Source organism: Panthera tigris, chromosome D2 (genome assembly GCF_018350195.1).
Source record: "Panthera tigris isolate Pti1 chromosome D2, P.tigris_Pti1_mat1.1, whole genome shotgun sequence".
In the NCBI taxonomy this organism is placed as follows: Eukaryota; Metazoa; Chordata; class Mammalia; order Carnivora; family Felidae; genus Panthera; species Panthera tigris.
The window spans coordinates 1,492,694-1,511,854 of record NC_056670.1 but is presented as its reverse complement, the minus strand read 5'-3'; the positions used below and the strand labels follow the sequence as shown (position 1 = coordinate 1,511,854).

Below are 19,161 nucleotides of genomic sequence, written 5' to 3'. Positions count from 1 at the left end.
GGCTTTTCAGCTCTGGGCTAGGGATTAACATGGCCTGTGGTCACATAATTTAGATAAGACAGATCCCCCAAGAAGATTAAGGAAGCCTGGGACCATCACTGAGTTTCTGGTATTATCCAGCACTTCCATTAGTGCTGTGCACTTTCTGTCCACTTCCATTCGTTATATTTACTCATCAGAGGACCACACACTCCTACAGTAACATAATTTTATCAAATCTTTGCCCAAGAATATACTGTTTTGTTACATTAGTTCTTATATTTAAGTCTCAGTAATCATGCCCAGATCCACCACAACAAAATGCAAGCAGATGTGGGAAGAACGTGGAGAATTACCATCCCCAGCTGGACACATCTTTATAAACTGTGCAGGATGGATTATGACTCTCTCAATTTGTTAAATCTGGTGGATATCTACTGTTCTTAAATTCAGAACTATCTACTCAAATGATATAAGACTTAGTATCATCCACTAAGAAAGATCTGTCACTTGTGTGTGTGGGGGGGGGGGGGGGGAATAGGACAAAGACACCATGAGGAGATGTGTTATAAAATTAAGAAATACAAGGAAACTACCAAACACACACATAAATATTATTTCTGCTTGTTTACTTGGGTTTACAGTGATTAAGACTGAATGTTTATTGTAATAGTTTTATAGATTAAAGCAAAAAATAACTTGGAAGTATAATGGAAAAGTAAACTAAAACTTAATTATTTGAAATTCTACTAAATACCCATTTATTGACTCTAAACGCTGTATGTAACTTCAATGTTGTTTACTAATTGCACAGAACATTTTAAGTGCCTTATAATTCAAGGTCAAAATCACTGCCAATCTGGAGAACAATGTCTTTTTTTTTTAATCTTTATTTATTTTTGAGAGAGAGAGAGAGAGAGCATGAGCAATGGAGGGGCAGAGACAGAGGGAGACAGAGTCTGAAGCAGGCTCCAGGCTCTGAGCTGTAGCACAGAGCCCGAATCAGGGCTGCAACTCACGAATCACAAATTTGTGACCTGAACCAAACTCGGACGCTTAACCCACTGAGCCACGCAGGTGCCCCTGGAGAACAATTTCGAATAAAATACTGACATGACATATCATTTGTAGCCATAATTTTGCAAGCATAGCCTCTGGGCAGTAAAATAATAACCTTACTTAAAAAAATAAATATGAAATACGTATTTGTATTTAAATAAGCGTTCTTTGAAAATGTGTTTTGGAAATAATCGAAATGTCCATCCAAATGTTTAAAGTTAAGTATTACACATGATGGAACACTATGTGGTCATCAAGAAATATAATTACATACCAATCATGTATCTAGTATATACCAGTGTGCATAAAAGCAAACATAATAGTGTTCATACACATCCACATGTACACATATCTGGAGTAGCCTTAATTGTACGCCTTTATTTTCAAATTTATCTACATTGATAACATACTGCTTCAATAAAAAGGTTAAAAATTTTGGAGGTTTCCCAAAATCCATAAGTGCAGCGCTAAAAGTTGAATAATAACAACGACAGACCCCAGCTTCTCTGTTACTATTTTGCTTTCATCTTCTCCATCTAGGAACATGATTTTCTGTCTCAAACAGAGTGAACACCATTGAGAGGACTCTGAATGTTCACAGTTGCCCAACTGCCAGGCAACTTTTACGTGATGAATGAATCCAAGTCTTTGCCAGAATGGAAGATGGATCAGGAATTGAGTCTGGACAGATGTGATCCTTCCGGAATCGGAAAGAACAGGAGGGGAGTCAGAAAGCCACAGATGGGCCAATGATCAGTTTTCCAAAAATATGAAGGAGGATATTGCAAAACATGTACCAGGGAAGTTAAAGTCCGTTAAAGCAACGTAAAGTCAGATTTTAGAACGATTACTTAAGACGGCAATTTATCAATCATATCTGCGATTACAGGAGGGAGTTTTCTAAAAATTAATTAATGAGCCCCTTTCCTTGTCTCCTTTTTATACACTAATCACCATACTTAGAAATTCTAGAAATACAGTAAAAGCAGTGAAGCTGAATTTGAGCAAAGAATTAGTAAGTTTTCCAGTATAGTTTTGTGAGACTGACGTGGGCTTTGTGCTTGTCTAAAAACATTTTAATCAATATTTAAATTATAATACTCAAGTACAATTTAGAATCAATTTCAAATGGTACTTCAACTACTATACTGAGTTTAGCCTGCTTCAACTTACTGTAAGTCTGTGAAGCTATAAAAGTCTGTGGGGCACCTGGGTGTCTCCGTCAGTTAAGCATCCAACTTGACTGTGGCTCAGGTCGTGATCTCAGGGTTTGAGATGAAGCCCCACTTCTGGCTTTGCACTGATCACAGAGCCTGCTTGACACTCTCGCTCCTCTGCCCCTCCCCCCCACTTGTGCTTTTTCTCTCAAAAAAATAAATAAATATTTTTAAAAGTCTATTTGTTTATGTTTGAAGAAGACACAAAGCTGGAAGCCTTGTTGAATATGTCTGGTAACAGACTGAAAGAGATACTGGCAAACCTAAAGCAACACATTAATATTTAAAAATTTTAAAAATGGTGATGATGATAATAATCCTACACTTAGGTCTAAAAAATGGTGTATTCAGAATGGAGAAAATCTAGCTAAACAAAAGTTAATATCAAAAGGTTAAAAATTAAATTTATTCAACACGATTCAGGAGTATGATAAATCCAAGCAAAATGGCTGTCTTAATTTACATTCCACAAAAGAGGTGATCGTCCTATTATATACCAGACAGGCCATCCGCAAGACTTTGTATTTCATTCTGGATAGTATTTATCAGGACATAATCTATAACATGTTTATATCAAGGTAACAAAAACAATAAAATGAGGAACTAAAAGATTTGTTTGCCTGTAAAAAGAATACTGATGAATCAGAAGATATAATAATTGTTACAATCAAGTGTTTCATAAGCCTTCGGATGAAGAGGTACAATGATAAATGACATTGGTTTTGCACAAAAAATCTAGGCTATAGCAAGAAAGATTTCATCTCAATGACTACGTGGATTTTTATTAGAGAATCACTTGCGAGGTGTTGCAGCATTTAAAGGTGCAACTTTTCAATCCAGCAGATGATGAGTGAGATGTGGTTTTGTCACGTAATGAATGTGTGACCCTAGGAAATCGAGGCAACTGTCGGGGATTCAAATCCATCCTCTGTGAAAGGTGGACAGCAGTGGTTCCGCTGAGGTTCAGGAGGATCGAATGACAGTGTGGATAAAATACTTGGCACAATGCCTGCTACCACGGAGAACACTCAATACATAGTGACTATCTTCTATTTGATGCCATTCGTCAAATGTGCCTCACCAGCCAGAATTCTTGGTAGCAAACAACAGAAATGCACGGACTCTGTTAGCTAGAATGAAGTCTGGCTGCAAGTGACAACCAAAGACCAATTCTAAAATCCCAGTTGCTTCAAGTTGTAACCTGCTGAACAGAGCCCTTTATTACTTCTGCACTCACTTATCACCTTCCAAATAAATACTAGACTGAAAGACACCAACTTATGTCAGAGTCTCTTACTGGGGGATCAATCTTACACCAAGTCATCCCAGATATGATCCTAAGAATCAGAACCCTCCCACGGCTTTGATGAAATCTGATGAAACCCTCGCATGGATCACCCTCTGAGCAGACGGCAACAAGGCCCTCCTGCTTTCTGATGATGTGACGGTAAATACAAAGAAGGCTGATGGCAAACCCTTAACAAGTGTCCCCGGTAGGAGGGACGAAAAGGGACCTTACAACTTCGGATGGGCTATTTGGTTGGAGGTTTGGGGAACTGCAAACCCCCACATTTACGTGAGCACTCTGTGATAAGATAAAAAAGAGAGAGGGAGGCAAACCACAAGAGACTCTTAAATACAGAGAGCAAACTGAGGGCTGTTGGTGGGGTGCTGGGCGGGGGACGGGCTAAATGGGTGATCGGCAGTGAGGACACTTGTTGGGATGAGCAGTGGGTGTTATACGTTAAGTGGTGAACCACTAAATTCCACTAAATTCTACTCCTGAAATCATTATTACACCATATGTTAACTAACCTGGATATAAATAAATAAATAAATAAATAAATAAATAAATAGCTTATGTTCTTTATTCTTCTTTTAAAAAAAAAACGGAAAAGAAATCCTTACTTCTTGTGCTATAAGAAAGCTGCTTCCTCTGGCCTGGAGACAACACAGAGCTTCGGATGGTGAGACCAGGACAAGATGATGTTTATCCCCATCGAAATCTGCCCTCCTCTCCTCTAGATGCCTTTAGTCTGTGACCGATAGTCAGGTGTGTGCGGATAGCCTGATAAAAGAAATGCTGTCCCTCCTTTGGGGGGAAAGAGATGAAGAGGCATAGTGGGCCACAGCTAATCCGTACCATCCAGATCTAGAACAGTATGCACAGGAGGGGATGTCTGAGCCCCCTGGAGCAAAGTCCCCGCGGCTTGCTGGGGGGACACCAACTACACCACCCAACCAAGGGCACTGCCACAGACTCTGCATTACATATAGGTTTTCAATCACTGTTATCCCTTCCTTGATTATCTCACGACTAATATAAAGACATACTACCATTTAAAGATACAGCTAACCCTAACAACATGGATTTGAACGGGGAGGGTTCACTTACATGGGGATTTTTTTACAAGCACAGTGCAGTGCTGTAAATGTATTTTCTCTTCCATATGAATTTAATAACATGTTCCTCTCTATAGTTATTCTGTGAATATACATATGACATATAAAATATGGGTTGATCCACTATTTCTGTTATTGGTAAGGCTTCCAGTGAAGTTAGTGGTTAAGTCTGGGGGGAGCCCAGAGTTACAGGCAGATTTTGGACTGTAGGGATGGGAGGGCACCCCTAACCCCCACATCGTTCAAGGGTCAACTATATACTGTCCTAGGCAAGATTTGTAAGTTCAAGGCTCGTACTAGTGTGCAAACCTTTCGTGTTAAGAAGACACTGTCAACTGATTAAAAACAGTAAATGAGAATGCCTGTAACTGGGTCGTGTTCTGTTAAGATCATATAGCCAGCACCATCTCCAACAATCTTATGTCTGTATTTTGCAGGTTTTATTTCGCTATAAGATTCCTGAAGATATTTGAGACTCTGATCCTCTTTTTCATTTTTGAAACTATTTTCCATCTCTTTTATGCACAGGTACTAAATATTTCCAATATGAATACTCTCAAATCATTCCTAATCTTCATACTGCTTGGCATAGATATGTGCTGCATAAATGTTCATTTGATAGTGAATACGTTTAGTATTCCATATAAGCTATGTCTCAATTACAGCACACCTTGATTATCTATTACAGAGGATATAAATATTCTGCACAGGAACTAGAAAACCACTGTAATTTTTTCCATTCCCGAATACTATTTTATCCCCTCTTTTTTGTACCTTTTATTTATTTTCATTTAGGACTCATCAAATAGAATGCATTTGATGTTTTAGTATTTATTTCATGTCTGTGTTTCTTCCACTTATAAGAATTTAAGTTCCATGTGGGCAGATATTTTGGACTATGTCATTCACTCTATCTCCTCAGAGCCTAGAACAGTGCCTGGAACATAGCCAGTGATTGATAAACATTTGTTCAATCACTAAAGGAAATGTCAGGAGCACTTACATGTGGACAGGAAAATGGTTATCAGAATTCAAGATCACACTGGCAACACTGCATTCCTTCAGTCGTGAAGCCATCGTGGCAGAACCAGAGGATGAAATGTCCCAAGCTCTCCTACTTATGTCAAGCAGTTATGCCAAATGTGGCCACAGCATGTTGCCGACAACTGTATATCTGACAAGCATCGTTTGATCAACTCGACATACGGCCACGCCTTGAAACCACTGCTACAACTGAGATAATAAACACATCCATCACTCTTCAAAGCTCCCTCATGTCCTTTGCTATTCTCCCTCTCTACCCACCACTAACCTACCTCTTATGTCCAACCACTGATTTCTTATCCATCACGAAGATCTGCCTGCACTAGGTAAGACTGGCTAGCATGTGTCGCCAGTAGTAAGCATTCATTTAGCCCACAAGTCTGCGGGCGATTTAAGGGTTGACTGACCTAGGCTAGGCTAGTATCTGCTCCACACATCACTCATACTCCTGCCCAGGTAGGTCATCTCCTGGTGATGGCAGTGGCATAAAGGAAGAATCCCAAACCTGCAAGCAACTTTCAACCTTTTAGTCCAGTCACACCCAATAATATTCCATTGGCCAAAGCAAATCTTACAGTCAATCCAAAGTCAAGGGGTGGGAACATCTACTTTTCCTCTTTAGGACATCCACTCGGCAGAGGATGTTGATTCAGAGAGGGCAGAGGTGTGGGAAGTGAGGAAATGTGCTGTTAATACAGTAAGCCACACCAGGAGACGGACTGGCTTACTCAATTTTGTGAATTCCCATGCCTTCCATAGAATGTTCTTCTTAAGTTATCCTAGTGATCTAGTAATTCTTTGTGCTGAACAGAGCCCTCAGAGACTTTCAAACTAAAATAAATTACCAAAAGGTTTTGTTCTTCTGTAACAAGCAAGAATATCAAACACTCTTCAAAGTATAATCCATAAATTTAGTTGATTTGTTATTTTTAAGTCTCCAATTTCCCCAAAACATTTTTTAACACATAACAATGAAAGACAAAGCAGTAACACATGATGAGTAAAATGAAAGGATACGAGCTAGCTCTTGTCTATCTTATTTCTTCATAACCATGTTAATAATCTGTGACTGTAAATTTACTACCTACAATTATGAATTACCATGATTATCAGGTCTTTTGGTACCAGAAATAGTCTTTTGTACCTCTGTTACCTGTTTCTCACCTTAAATTGTACCTTCCATTAGTATTTTTTAAGTCCTCTTTATTTTCTTACATTAAGCCCACAAAAGTATATTTGCTTATACAAATTACCTTGTGTATCCATGTACAAAACGGCCAGTTGTAAAATTTAATAAGCTACTCATATATACAAAAATGTCATGTACTTCTAATCATAATAAGTAGATGGCTAGCCATCATGTACCAGATACACTAAAACAGTTTGAGTTAAAAAGTATATATTTTCTATGTACATTTTGCAAAGTATTTAAAAGTATTTTAATCACCAAATATCAACAGTCTAAACTTCATTGAATTTGTGCTATTACATAAACTTAACATGCTAACTCATCACTGTTTAAATATTGGTTTGTGGTTTTTTACAGTTCTCATAATTCTACGGGTAACTACTTATGAGAACAAAAGCTGATTTCTAGAATACCCACCTGAAACTCGCCTTTCAAAACAAAGCTAACAGGGAGTCTTTAAAAGTCAGCATTATACCTTCTCATATCACACACAGGGCAGATTACGAATCCAACTAAATTCAATATTGGCCACTCGGTGGAGCATGCAACCTGAATGAGCGGCAGAGACAAGAGAACGGAGTTCAAAGGAAGGGCTGGTAGAGAAGTTGGGCTTCTTGTGAAGCGAGGAATCTCTTCCGGAGGGCTGAACCCAAACACGCAGGGCGCGCGCGCGTGTGTGTGTGTGTGCGTGTGTGTGCGTGTGTGTGTGTCAACAGGCCCTCCCGCACGATCTGAGTGCTGCACAGCGCATGCAGCGCTTTCAGACAACAGCGTGATCACAGAAGGTCTTAGACCGTACGCGGTTTCCCGGCTCTGCCTCACGGTCTGCAGCTGCTCTCGCCAACCCAGCAACCACTAACCACTAGCACTGAAGCTGTGGGCAGCGTGGACCGACATGTACCGAAGGGCAAAACACACGCTCTATTTGAAAGCCTGGTACTAAAAAATAAGGCACGATATCGCACTAGCAATTTTCCACTGCCAATGTGTTTCCAAGATAATATTTTAGATAAATATTTAATCTCCAGTATTACGACAAGCAAATTTTCAATTACGTATATGGCTGGTATTATATCTCTAATTGACAGTGCTAGACCAGAGAGAGGCTAAATCTTCCAGAAGAATTCTTTCCCTGAGTAATTCACGTGATTCCAGATGTACGTAACAAAAATATCAGTAAGAGTATGGAAATACATGTATTCCACTAGTGGCCCCATAAAACTTGTATCTTAACAAAACTGGAGGAAAGATACATATTCTTTGTTTGAAAGAACAAGTAAAATTTCTTACTACAGAGGCCACTAAGTAAAATTTCTTACTACAGAGGCTAAGAGAAAGTTCTATCATGAATTACAAGAACCCTGAGAGAGCCAAATCCAGAAATGTAAGATTTCAATAAAACAAAGAATAACTTAATGCAAACATTATATGTAATTTAATCCAGATATGAACAATTTAGGCCACAAAGAAGGAAAGTCTCATTAGTTTTACTTGAGTTTCACTGTGAGTGATATGGTTCATTTGATCTTGAAATACATAATATAAGTTTTAAAGCCATGAAAATCAATTCTGGAAAAAGCCTTTAAAGAGACATTTCATGTTTTTACACAGTTATGGGTGATGTGCTTTTGGTTTAAGGTAAGAACATCTCACTTCTCCTGGTTTATAGCAAACGTCCTCATCTCAGTTTTCAATAACATATTTTCTCACATTCTCGGAGACATGATTTTATTTTAACCATGATAGCTATCAGTACATCATTTAATTTTATATCCACATGTAAATGGCCTAAGTTTTCCATAATTGGGTATTAATACGATTGAACAACTGAACCAAATGTAACCAAATCACTCAGGTAAATAATACAGAGGGATAATATGAAGAATATCCCATTAAACACAAGCTCTGTCTACGTTAAGCAAATTTGTTACTTTAAAAATATATAAATAGCGGGGTACCTGGGCCCCACTACATACGTTTATGTAGCAAAAAAGCCAGTTTTCCCCTACAGCCAAGAGGTAAATTTGGATGTCAACTATCTGACACTGAACACTGAAAATGATCTTTCAAGCTACCAAAGGCTCTATCATGACACTAATAAATGACATTCACATACAGTTTTCAAATCAAAGTATGATTAATTAAAGTTAAAATACAATTTATTTTTAAAACTGCTTCATATCGTGCTTTGGGGAGATACAATAATTAGTATATGTATCCAGTACTGATTTCATAGAGAAGTGATGAATATGCAGATAGTTGAAAATGTGTTTTTACACAAGCCACAAGCTTACGTGTGAGGCATCTGTGACCTCCCACGTGTAAGTACGTGCAAGTATGGACCGGAATACAGCAGAACCAGGACCAGGGTCAGAGGGACTGACTCTCCTCAGCATAGCTGTCCTCCCCAAAGCCACCAGCAACGGGAAACGTGTATACATAACATGGGCCGACACCAATGTCCGAAACATCAGACCTAACAGGCAGGTGCTCCACGTTACCGAGTCTGTCAGCGCAGAGATGCGCCAGTCTGGTCCCCGGGACTCGGGCCCAGTGTGAAGGAAGCGCACAGTCACCCAGACTGTGCTCCCGTGACACTGGACGCTACAGTAGAACCTCGTGGGCCACAGTGTATTTCGGCCGGACACTGCGTGGTTCTGTGTGACAACAAGATTAAAATTGAAGGTCAACTCAAGATTGTCTAAAGCGTGTACTCAACCTTCAACCAGTCTCTTTACATTTCTCAGAAAGTTCTGGATGCAGCCTTCTGAATTCACTTGTAGAGATTCCCTGGTTCCCTAGTTTTCCCAGAAAACTAAAAGAAAGTAACTACCCCTGCACATATATCAAGAGTGTCTATAAAAGGTATATGAAAAATTATAAAAAAACCGCTTTATATAGACAGTATTTTACAAACCTGCAGTTTTTGTTGCTACTATTGTTGCTGTTGTGGTAATAATTTTGCTGCTGGACACCAGCTAATAACCCAGTTAATATATGATTTTGCACGGACCTGAATAAATGTTTCATTCTATCATAGTTTTTAATCTTTACTTTTTAGGAAATAGTCACCTATTTACCTTTCATGTTTACGTGGAGTAGAGGAGGAGAGGTGGTCAGCCTGGTGTGCGACTCATTCTCTGTGTCCTGAGAAAGAAAGCCCAGATCTCGCCCCCACAACTTTTTTAGTGTTCAGAGCCCAGCCACAGGACTCAGCTGCTTTCAGAGGCTGGCCCTGAAAATGTGATTAACAAGGAGGTGCTACTGAATGATCAGTTTGTGATGAACTGGATAGAGCACAAAGGCAAGATGTGAATGGGAGCATATAAGCAGTTCATGTGACATCAGAGAAAAAAGGGTAGAAGAGACGGACTGATTACAAGGCACTGGAGGAGGTACAAGGTGCGAGAGGAGATCAGCTCTGGAAACAGCTCCATGAAAGTAAACCTACCAAGGATGCTTTTGTATGAGGCCCAACCAGCGTCGTGCAAAGCTGAGGTGGGTTCTTTAAGGAGGCTAGCCAGGGCCCAGCAGACAGTATCAGATGCTCACTGAGCATGACAAATAGATCTCCCAAGTCAAATCCAGAGGTTTGCAAAAAAAAAAAAAAAAAAAAAAAAAAAAAAAAAAAAAAAAAAAAAAATCCAGGGTTTTTGACAAGAAGAATATTAAATGTAAATATACTTCTAAAGAGAAGGAGATCACTTGACCTAAGTATACCATAAGAGCACTTTGGGAAGTGAACTGTCTTCTCACAATCCAAACTTTATAAAAGGATGCCTAAAATATATGATTTATAAACCTAGACAGATGGCTTTGGGGTTGCCCAGGGACGTAAAGGCCAATTCTATCCATTTTGATGATCACAACAGCTATGTTTCTACTCTAACAAAATGTTTGGCTGGCACGGACAGGATGCAGAAATACTAACAAAGATGAACCTTCACTGTTCCGGCAGATCTGTTCTTCTACATAACATTAATGTGAAATTGTTTACCCATCTGTGACCAGAGAATGTAATAACCATAATGATTATGACGAATGTCTGATTACACAAAGGCCCCCATGCTTACAGGACATTTTCTTTACGTATGCCAAGTGCTTTATACTATTATCTCGTTTAATCTTCCCCGATACTCTATAAAGTAATGTTTTCTTTTTACCTCACACATACATAAATTGAAATAAAAGGTTTTCCTTTCAGCAGGTCTGCTCTTGGTAAATAAAGGATACTTCTATAATGACAATAAAAAAAACTGAAGGAATAGAATATCTAACTTAAGAATTACCTGTTAGACTTCAATGAGCAATACCACACATGGAACTCTGAGACTTTATTCAACAGAATTTTTCACACACTAGTTCTCTCTATATGTCAATGGACATACGAGACATGTCTTACGGAGGCGTCAACTAATACAACTATGGACTGTTGCCAGAATATTTAAACATGGGTAAAGCTGTACTTATACCAAACATTTTAAAACTAAGAGCCCCCCCGGGGGCGCCTGGGTGGCGCAGTCGGTTGAGCGTCCGACTTCAGCCAGGTCACGATCTCGCGGTCTGTGAGTTCGAGCCCCGCGTCGGGCTCTGGGCTGATGGCTCGGAGCCTGGAGCCTGTTTCCGATTCTGTGTCTCCCTCTCTCTCTGCCCCTCCCCCACTCATGCTCTGTCTCTCTCTGTCCCAAAAATAAATAAAAAACGTTGAAAAAAAAATTAAAAAAAAAAACAAAACTAAGAGCCCCCCAGAATTTAGTCTCCAGTATTGCAGTAACTCTCTCCTGTATATGACCGACCAACCCAGGTTGCCGGGACTGAGAGACGAGTTCACAGCCTGAAGGAAAGTCTTGGGCCCACTGGAACGCTGGTGGCCACTCCACTGAGATGTGTTGGTCAGATGCCTTTCCCATGAAATTAAGTCCAAGATATTACCTATAATTATAACGAGAAGTACTACTTGTTTTGCTTTGGTCCTCGTAAGCTCTTTTGTACACTAAGACGGAGCTACCTGATAAACTCAAAGATATGAAATGACGCGCTCCAACAGAGTTTGCCCAAAGAGCAAGCAGTTTGGGGTATTCCAAGTCACCGACTGGAATACTCACGAATTTTTTCCCAAAATACATGAAACTTCTGCCACATCATTACTGCAAGATTCATTTATTCAGGCAAGGGTCAGAATCGATTGTCTACCGAAATACGCTAGAAATAGATAATATGTGTTTGATATCAAGAATCAGAATCAACACCTGACTGTAATCACAACACCCTATAGCTACCCTCAATATATTTATCACAAAGTTTCTTTCCCATTGACATTCTGCGTGCCATACACATTAGATTGTCTCTTCCATTAATCTTGAAAAAACTCACGAATCTAAATCGTCATTTTTTGAGGCCATGCCTTGAACTATGTATAGAGTATAAAGTAATGCATAGGCCTTAATTCAACTAGAATTTACAGATCTTTTGCTCACATCACTAGACTATATACAATTTTGTGCTTGGCACTTAGTAAACTGCCCAATAGAGAGGAAGGCCTTGATATATAGCTATTGGTACAATAAATGGTTCCCAAAGGAAATACAATAGTATTTCTACTACTAACTTCATCTTTCAAAAGCTTACAGTTCCCCTGGGGAAACAAATCTTCCATTAAAACCATGTTTTCTCAACTTCAGCACAACTGACATTTTGGGCCAGGTAATTCTTTACTGTGGTGGGCTCTCCAGTACATTATAGGATAGCAGCATCTCTGGCCTCTACCTACTAGATGCCCACATCCATACCCCAACCCTGTTCTGACAGCCAAAAGTACCTGCAGACATTTCCAAATGCCTTCTGGGTGGCCAAATCAACCCAGATTGAGAACCAATAGTATAAAAAGTCAGTCACAAAATCTGAGACAATACAAGGATAGTTATATTCCTACTGTGAATCTGAGACGAGCCCTTAAGAGGGCCACCTGACTTTGAGCAGCAGTGAACAGAGAAAAGGATTAATACATTTGTAGGACCTGGGGAGAAGTATGTCAAAACCGGGGGGAATAACCAATTTAGTTCAAAATCTTCTGTGGCTAGGTAGGGGATAATTTACTTATAACATCATATCTTCTGTGGGGGTCATGTTCTAAATCGATTTTGAAAATGTAATTTTTGCATATGCCAAAATTATTCTCAAAAACACTTACAAAAATTCCTACTCTAAAGACCAATATTCTACACTATCTTTCAGTCATCTAACACAGCCATGGGCGCCTGGGTAGTCCAGCTGGTTATGCTTCTGACTCTCGGTCTGGGCTCGGGTCTTGATCTCACGGTCATGAGTTCAAGACCCACATTGGGCTCCACGCTAGGTGTGAAGCCTAAAAAGACAAAAAAAGAAAAAGAAAGAGAAAAAAAAAAAAGCACATCTAGCACAGCCAGGTTTTTTCCCCCAGCACTGGTGCAGTTTCCTCTTCTCCAAGTGTCTGTACATAAAGTAGCTAGCGTGTTCTTAGTAGTTACGCTGGATTTAAAATTATAGTTATGTTCTCGGGTGTAAATGCTCTAGGTTGACCCACATTATTTAACACATCTCTCATTCTTTAATTTGTTTTATTTTTTTGTTTATGATTAATGACGTATAGCTTCATTTGTGCACGTAACTTAAGTGTGCCTTTGAAGTAGCTTGTCCGTAGGAGATAGAGAATAAGAGACTATAATCTAGACCGAGAGAGAGCTGAAAGCAAAGGGTGCCAGGTGGAGGCTGAAGGAACTCCAGACGTCGGGAAGATGCTGTGGGCACTGTCCACGACGTGCTCACGGGCACAGCCAGTGTGCGGGTGGAGGGTTAAGTTCGCTGTTCTGGCCGCAGTCACGGTGCCAGGAGCACAGGCAGTCCAGGGGAGGGAGAGCGGGGAGCAGAGGGCTTGCTGAAGTTCTGCCGGATGGGCTTCCGAGGGATCCGCACCTAGGTTACGAAGAACGTGCCGGGGAAAACCGGGAAAGACCGCCAATCCATCAGGAGGGGCTGTGTGGGAAAATCACCCTAAACGGGTTTGAAAGGACCGTGTGAAGGGGAAATTCTGCAGCAGACGCTTACTAAAAATCAGACAGACTGCAGTGAGCTACTGCGGCAGGGGTGAGAGTTCAGTAGAGAACTGGGCTCAACTCGACACGCAGCAAAGGTGGACAGAGGGAGGGGGCCGGTGGCGGAAGATCGCTCGGAGGAAAAAGACTGGACATCAAGTGTGCCGAACTGGCGGAGGGGAACTCTTCCTCAGGGGGCCAAGGGCCGAGACCTCCCCCTACTGAGTGTGCGACTGTGAGTCGGCTACCCAAAATCACACTGGTTGTTTCCGGCCTGCAAAACATGGGCCCTGTCAAGCCAGTGTTTCTGTGGAGACATAATCACAGGACTTGGGACTTGATTTGTATGGATAAAAAGAACGGCAGCAATTTTTTTCCCCTTTAGGTATGTGGCCAATGTTTACAACTATGTAACACAGTCGTTGAAAGTAGAAATGTCATCTCACACATTTTTTGAGTCCCTCGCACTCAACACTGGTAAGCACAGGGCATTTTCTCACAGAACAGTGGTCTGCATCAGTAGCTGAAGCAGAGGACCTCAGTTCTAGAAACAATTTCACTTTACTCCTTAACTCTAAGGACATCACAGGACGGTGTTAAAATCATGTCCCACAGATACACCTCTGACACGCTGGACCCTGAAATGAATATTCTGTTTTCTTGAAAGTAAAAACTGACCCCGGTGCTATTTTACAATTCTGGCCTCTTGCAGTGATGTTCGCACTCTCATTCCCTGAAGTCACATGACCTCCATGCTCTAAAATTAGTTAATACTGTCCTCCAAAAATCTCTGATTTTTACAGTGAGTGTTTGTTTGAGAATTTGGAGGAGTAATAGATAAGTTTAAACAAATCAGTGTCTTAGTGCCACACACATCAGTGCATGAACATGCACACAAACGCACACATGAGGAAATGTGTTTTTTTTTTTTTAAGAAATAAATTAGACGTGGTTCCCCAGAAATAGGCCCCTTGAGAGCTCTCACCGAGCAGCTGCTTCGAGAAGAAACACTGAAGAGGAGGGGCTCCCAGCAGAGACGCTGAAGGCTGGGCTGAGTATTTGCTACCAGAGGCTGTTCCTGCTCATGGAATCAGAGCTGCCCAGAAGCCTAACCAGCAGCCGCCAAGAGGGGTGAACCCGGGCAAGTCCAGGGACCAACACTCCACGGGAAACCTAGAGGAACATTCCACGAAACGCCTTAAGCTGGAAACCGCCACGTGGCCGGGCAAGGGTCCGATCCGGCTCTTCTGTTTAAAGGACAAAAGCAAACAGGCTCATCTTCTCTGCCTCTTCCTGCGCTGGCGGGGCGGGGGCGGGGATGCCAGGGGCTTAGAGAATTCGAGAACCCACCTCATTACAATAACATTTAGGTGAAAGAAAAAGGCTTCAGCATGAAAAATGCATCACAGCAACCTAGAAGAAGAGGAACTGTCCGTCTTACTCGGAGGAAGACACACAACACTCGTGACACGGAGGCCCGTCAACAGCACACGGGACAGAAATCACCAAAATCCTAGGCTGCGATCCCATCAAACACCAAAGGGAAAGAAACACGTCCAACTCGGTGTAACTTCCAAAGACACACAAATCGCTTCCACGTGCTCTTCGACGCCATCAGCCCAAGCACAAACATTTAAATGAGGAGAAGGCGATTCGTCCATAAAGTGCAGAGCCACCCCCTAAGGGAAGGTAAGCAGTGGGGAGCATGAGGGGGGCCACAAGTGAGGAGTCAGAGGCCTTTATATTTTCCACACGAGCTTCCTGACATCTTCCAGCACCACAGAATTGTGTCTTGCATCCGGCCCGTTTTCAAAAGTACCTGAAACCATCGTTCTTCTCACACTGACATGACCGGACAAAATATTTTTCTCTTTCCGTAAATCTATCACCAGCTTTATGAACTATTACTTTATCCTACTGAAAGTTGGCATATGCAACCCACAAATCTCTAAGAAAGGTCAGAAGAATGATTAAACAAGAAAAACGAAACAGAAAACAAACACCTGCGTGCTCTGTTAAAATCCAGCATCTCCAGGTAACAGTAAGGATGCCTGTTTGTTTTCATCCTGCGAGAAGGTCTCAACACACCCCCAATTTACGTTCCCGCACATCAGACAGACCATGGGACGGACTTGCAGTAAAGGGGCACATCCAGGCGTGCCCACCCCCGGCCATCGCTAAGCCGTCATGTGGCTTGCCTGCTCACAAATGTCTCGCCACACGGGCAACCGCATGTCCCTTAACGTAACGACTACCTGCGAGCAATGAAGACTGCTTGACAAGCTGGCGTGTTTAGCAAGATCCAAACACATTCCTCCATGTTTTACTTCGTATCTGGAGGAAGCTCTTTCCCACAGAGATGTGGGTAGCCATGCTATTATCACTATAAGCAGACACTGCAACCTAACAACTACGTATGAATGAAAATAGAGGAGCAAACATCCACATTACTGGAGGGGGGAGGCACAAGGAAGCACGTGCAGAAGGCTAAGAAGCATCGTCGTAGTGGATGGATCAGAATCGGAAGCATTCGCGTGAACTCATATTTAGCTTTACATAGGTACAGTCACACATAAAAATACATACAGATACCTGTGTGTTCATTGGCTAACACACTGCATGCATTTTCTCGCTCTGTCATCTTACAGGAACCAGAAGCGATGCCACCCCAGAAACAACGGGCACGCCCAGTACCCAGTTCTTGGCTTCGAGTGCAATTCTCCAATAAAAGGAACCAGGAGCCCTGGGGGAAATGGCCGATTCCAGAGCTGGGCAGGAAATACACGAAGGGCTCAAACAGCATCCCATAACCCCCACACTGATGAGGGCATGTCAAATGGGCTCTGAGGCACAAAGAGCCCCCTACCGTCAAGGCTGGAACAATCTGAACAACAAAATGAAGTAGCACTGGATTATAACCTGACACATAACAGAAGTATCCACGAGTCCACACTGGTATCAACAAATTCTTGGGTAGATAAATAAACCGGGGAAAAGGGGAATCTCCTACCACAATGAGACATCATTTCACACTGTTTAGAATGGCTATCATCAGAAGCAACAACAAATGCCAGCAGAGATGTGGAGGAAAGAGAACCCTTGTGCACCACTGGTGAGAACGTAAACTAGCGCAGCCAGTGCGGAAAACACGAGCGTTCCTCAAAAAAGTAAAAATAGAACTACCACATGTGCCAGGAATCCCAACTCTGGGGATATGTCCAAAGGGAATGAAGTCATCACTTTGGAGAATTCTCTGCACCCTCATGTTCCCTGCAGAGTTACTCACAATACGCACGGTATGGAAATAATCTAGGTGTCTGTGAACAGATGAATGAATCTAAATCTGTGGTAGAAACACGCAATGGAATACAATTCAGCTTCAAAGAAGGACGATATCCTGTCGTTTGTGAGAACAAAGGTGAGAATGGAGAGCAGTAAGATGAGTGAAATAAGCCAGACAGAGAAAGACAAATACTTCATGGTATCCCTTATGTGTGGTGAGGAACACAGGGAGGGGTTGGTAAGAATACAAACTCTCAGTTACAAGCTGAATGAAGTCTGAGAAACTCATATATAACACGGTGCTATAGTTTATAACACTGTATTATATACTGAAATTTGCTAACAGAGAACTTAAACGTTTTCATAAAAAGGGGGCATTAAAAAACAGGTAAAAAAAAATCTCCAACAGAGAACATCTCCAAATAACTTATGAAGATACACGGCTCCCAAAAGACAGAGCACGACTTCGCACTTCCAGAGCGTGGGCTGTGCATAGCGATGTCCTTCCGAAGAGGAGAGAGGATAGGATCACCATACGGCAGAGAAACCTGACCAATGTTACGTGAGCCACATGTCAAGGTTACATCAACAGTGATCGGTCATACTGAGAGTAGGTACCTTTGATATAATGTGATGAAAACGACACTATCTCTATTTTCTTCCTCTCTGAAACACAACTCTATTCTAGTCGTGAAAAAATATCAGACATTCTACCAAATACCTAACCGATAGTCCTCAAAGCTTTCAAGGTGATAAAAAACAAAGAAATGCTGAGAAACTGTCACAGCAAGGTGCAGCATCAGAAGACACAGAACATACTGGATAGGATATTCCTAACATTATGCTAGGGAAAGAATGGAAATGATGCCCATGATAAGCAAGATAATCATTCTGTTGGAGTTCATGGTTTCAACTTACATCATTCAGGTTCTCAGTTTGGGAGTTAAAAGTCTCTTCAGCTATCCCAAGGAAACATGTACAGAGAGCCTGAAGGAATTAAGATATGAGTGAGCTAGTCACCATCACCTTAGACTTTAAATTTGCTTTAATAAACCAACTGAAAACTAGCTGAAACTGAAAATCAGAGAACAAAACTGACAGTATAATATTCAGAGCCAACGCGGTGTGGCAGAATAAAGGGAGTGCACGTTGATCTAGATTGGGGAAAATGAGACATGTTAATGGTACCTTTTAATAGGATTTCTGTAGAAAGAAGATATTTTTAGTTTGACTCAGTCAAAAGAAAGCAGAGGAAAGGATATACAAAGCTGACAAAATGCCAAATGCTCTCCAATGACAAACACTTCCCTGCATCTCAATTTGGCCTGAGGATGGTTCTGATGGGACATTACAAGCATAAATAAGGCAATTACTTCGAGGAATGATAAAGTAATAGTAATATATGATGAAATACATTTATATTCACGTAGTAGGATTCATTACAATTTTATTTGGTAAGAAGCCTTTGGAAGGCGTAAGAAAAACAGACGTATTTGAGCATATTTTAAATATCTGGTTGAGGTATTCAAGTTAGCACAATAAAGAAGAAAAATTTCCACTGGGTATTGGCAGATAAAACTAAGTTACGTTACACACTTATGGCCTCAAGATCAAAATAAGCAGAATTTTCCTGGATTAAGTGTCTCTTGCCCAAGTTAATGATACATAATGGGATAACTATCAGGTCACTTAGTCAAACAGTAATTCTCGACCAATCATAGGTGGGATCCAACCCCACCCTTTATCGAGTGTCCCGACAGGAGTCCGTGAGGAAACTGGGAGCGGCAGAGGAGGACGCCACGAGCAGGTGCCGTGAGCACACGTTGTCAATAAAAACTGCTGACCCTACTTCCCTGAGAACGTCGTGGATGTGACACAGGCGTACTGTTTCTTGCACTGACCGCACACGCCCACTGTG

General features: G+C 41.3%; 1 protein-coding gene across 1 annotated transcript in view; it reads right to left on the bottom strand.

The window, feature by feature from the left end:
- LOC122232050 (basic proline-rich protein-like) overlaps positions 1-19,161 on the bottom strand; it is a 192,098-nt gene that overhangs the window by 157,065 nt on the left and 15,872 nt on the right. The gene's annotated exons all lie outside the window — the stretch shown is intronic.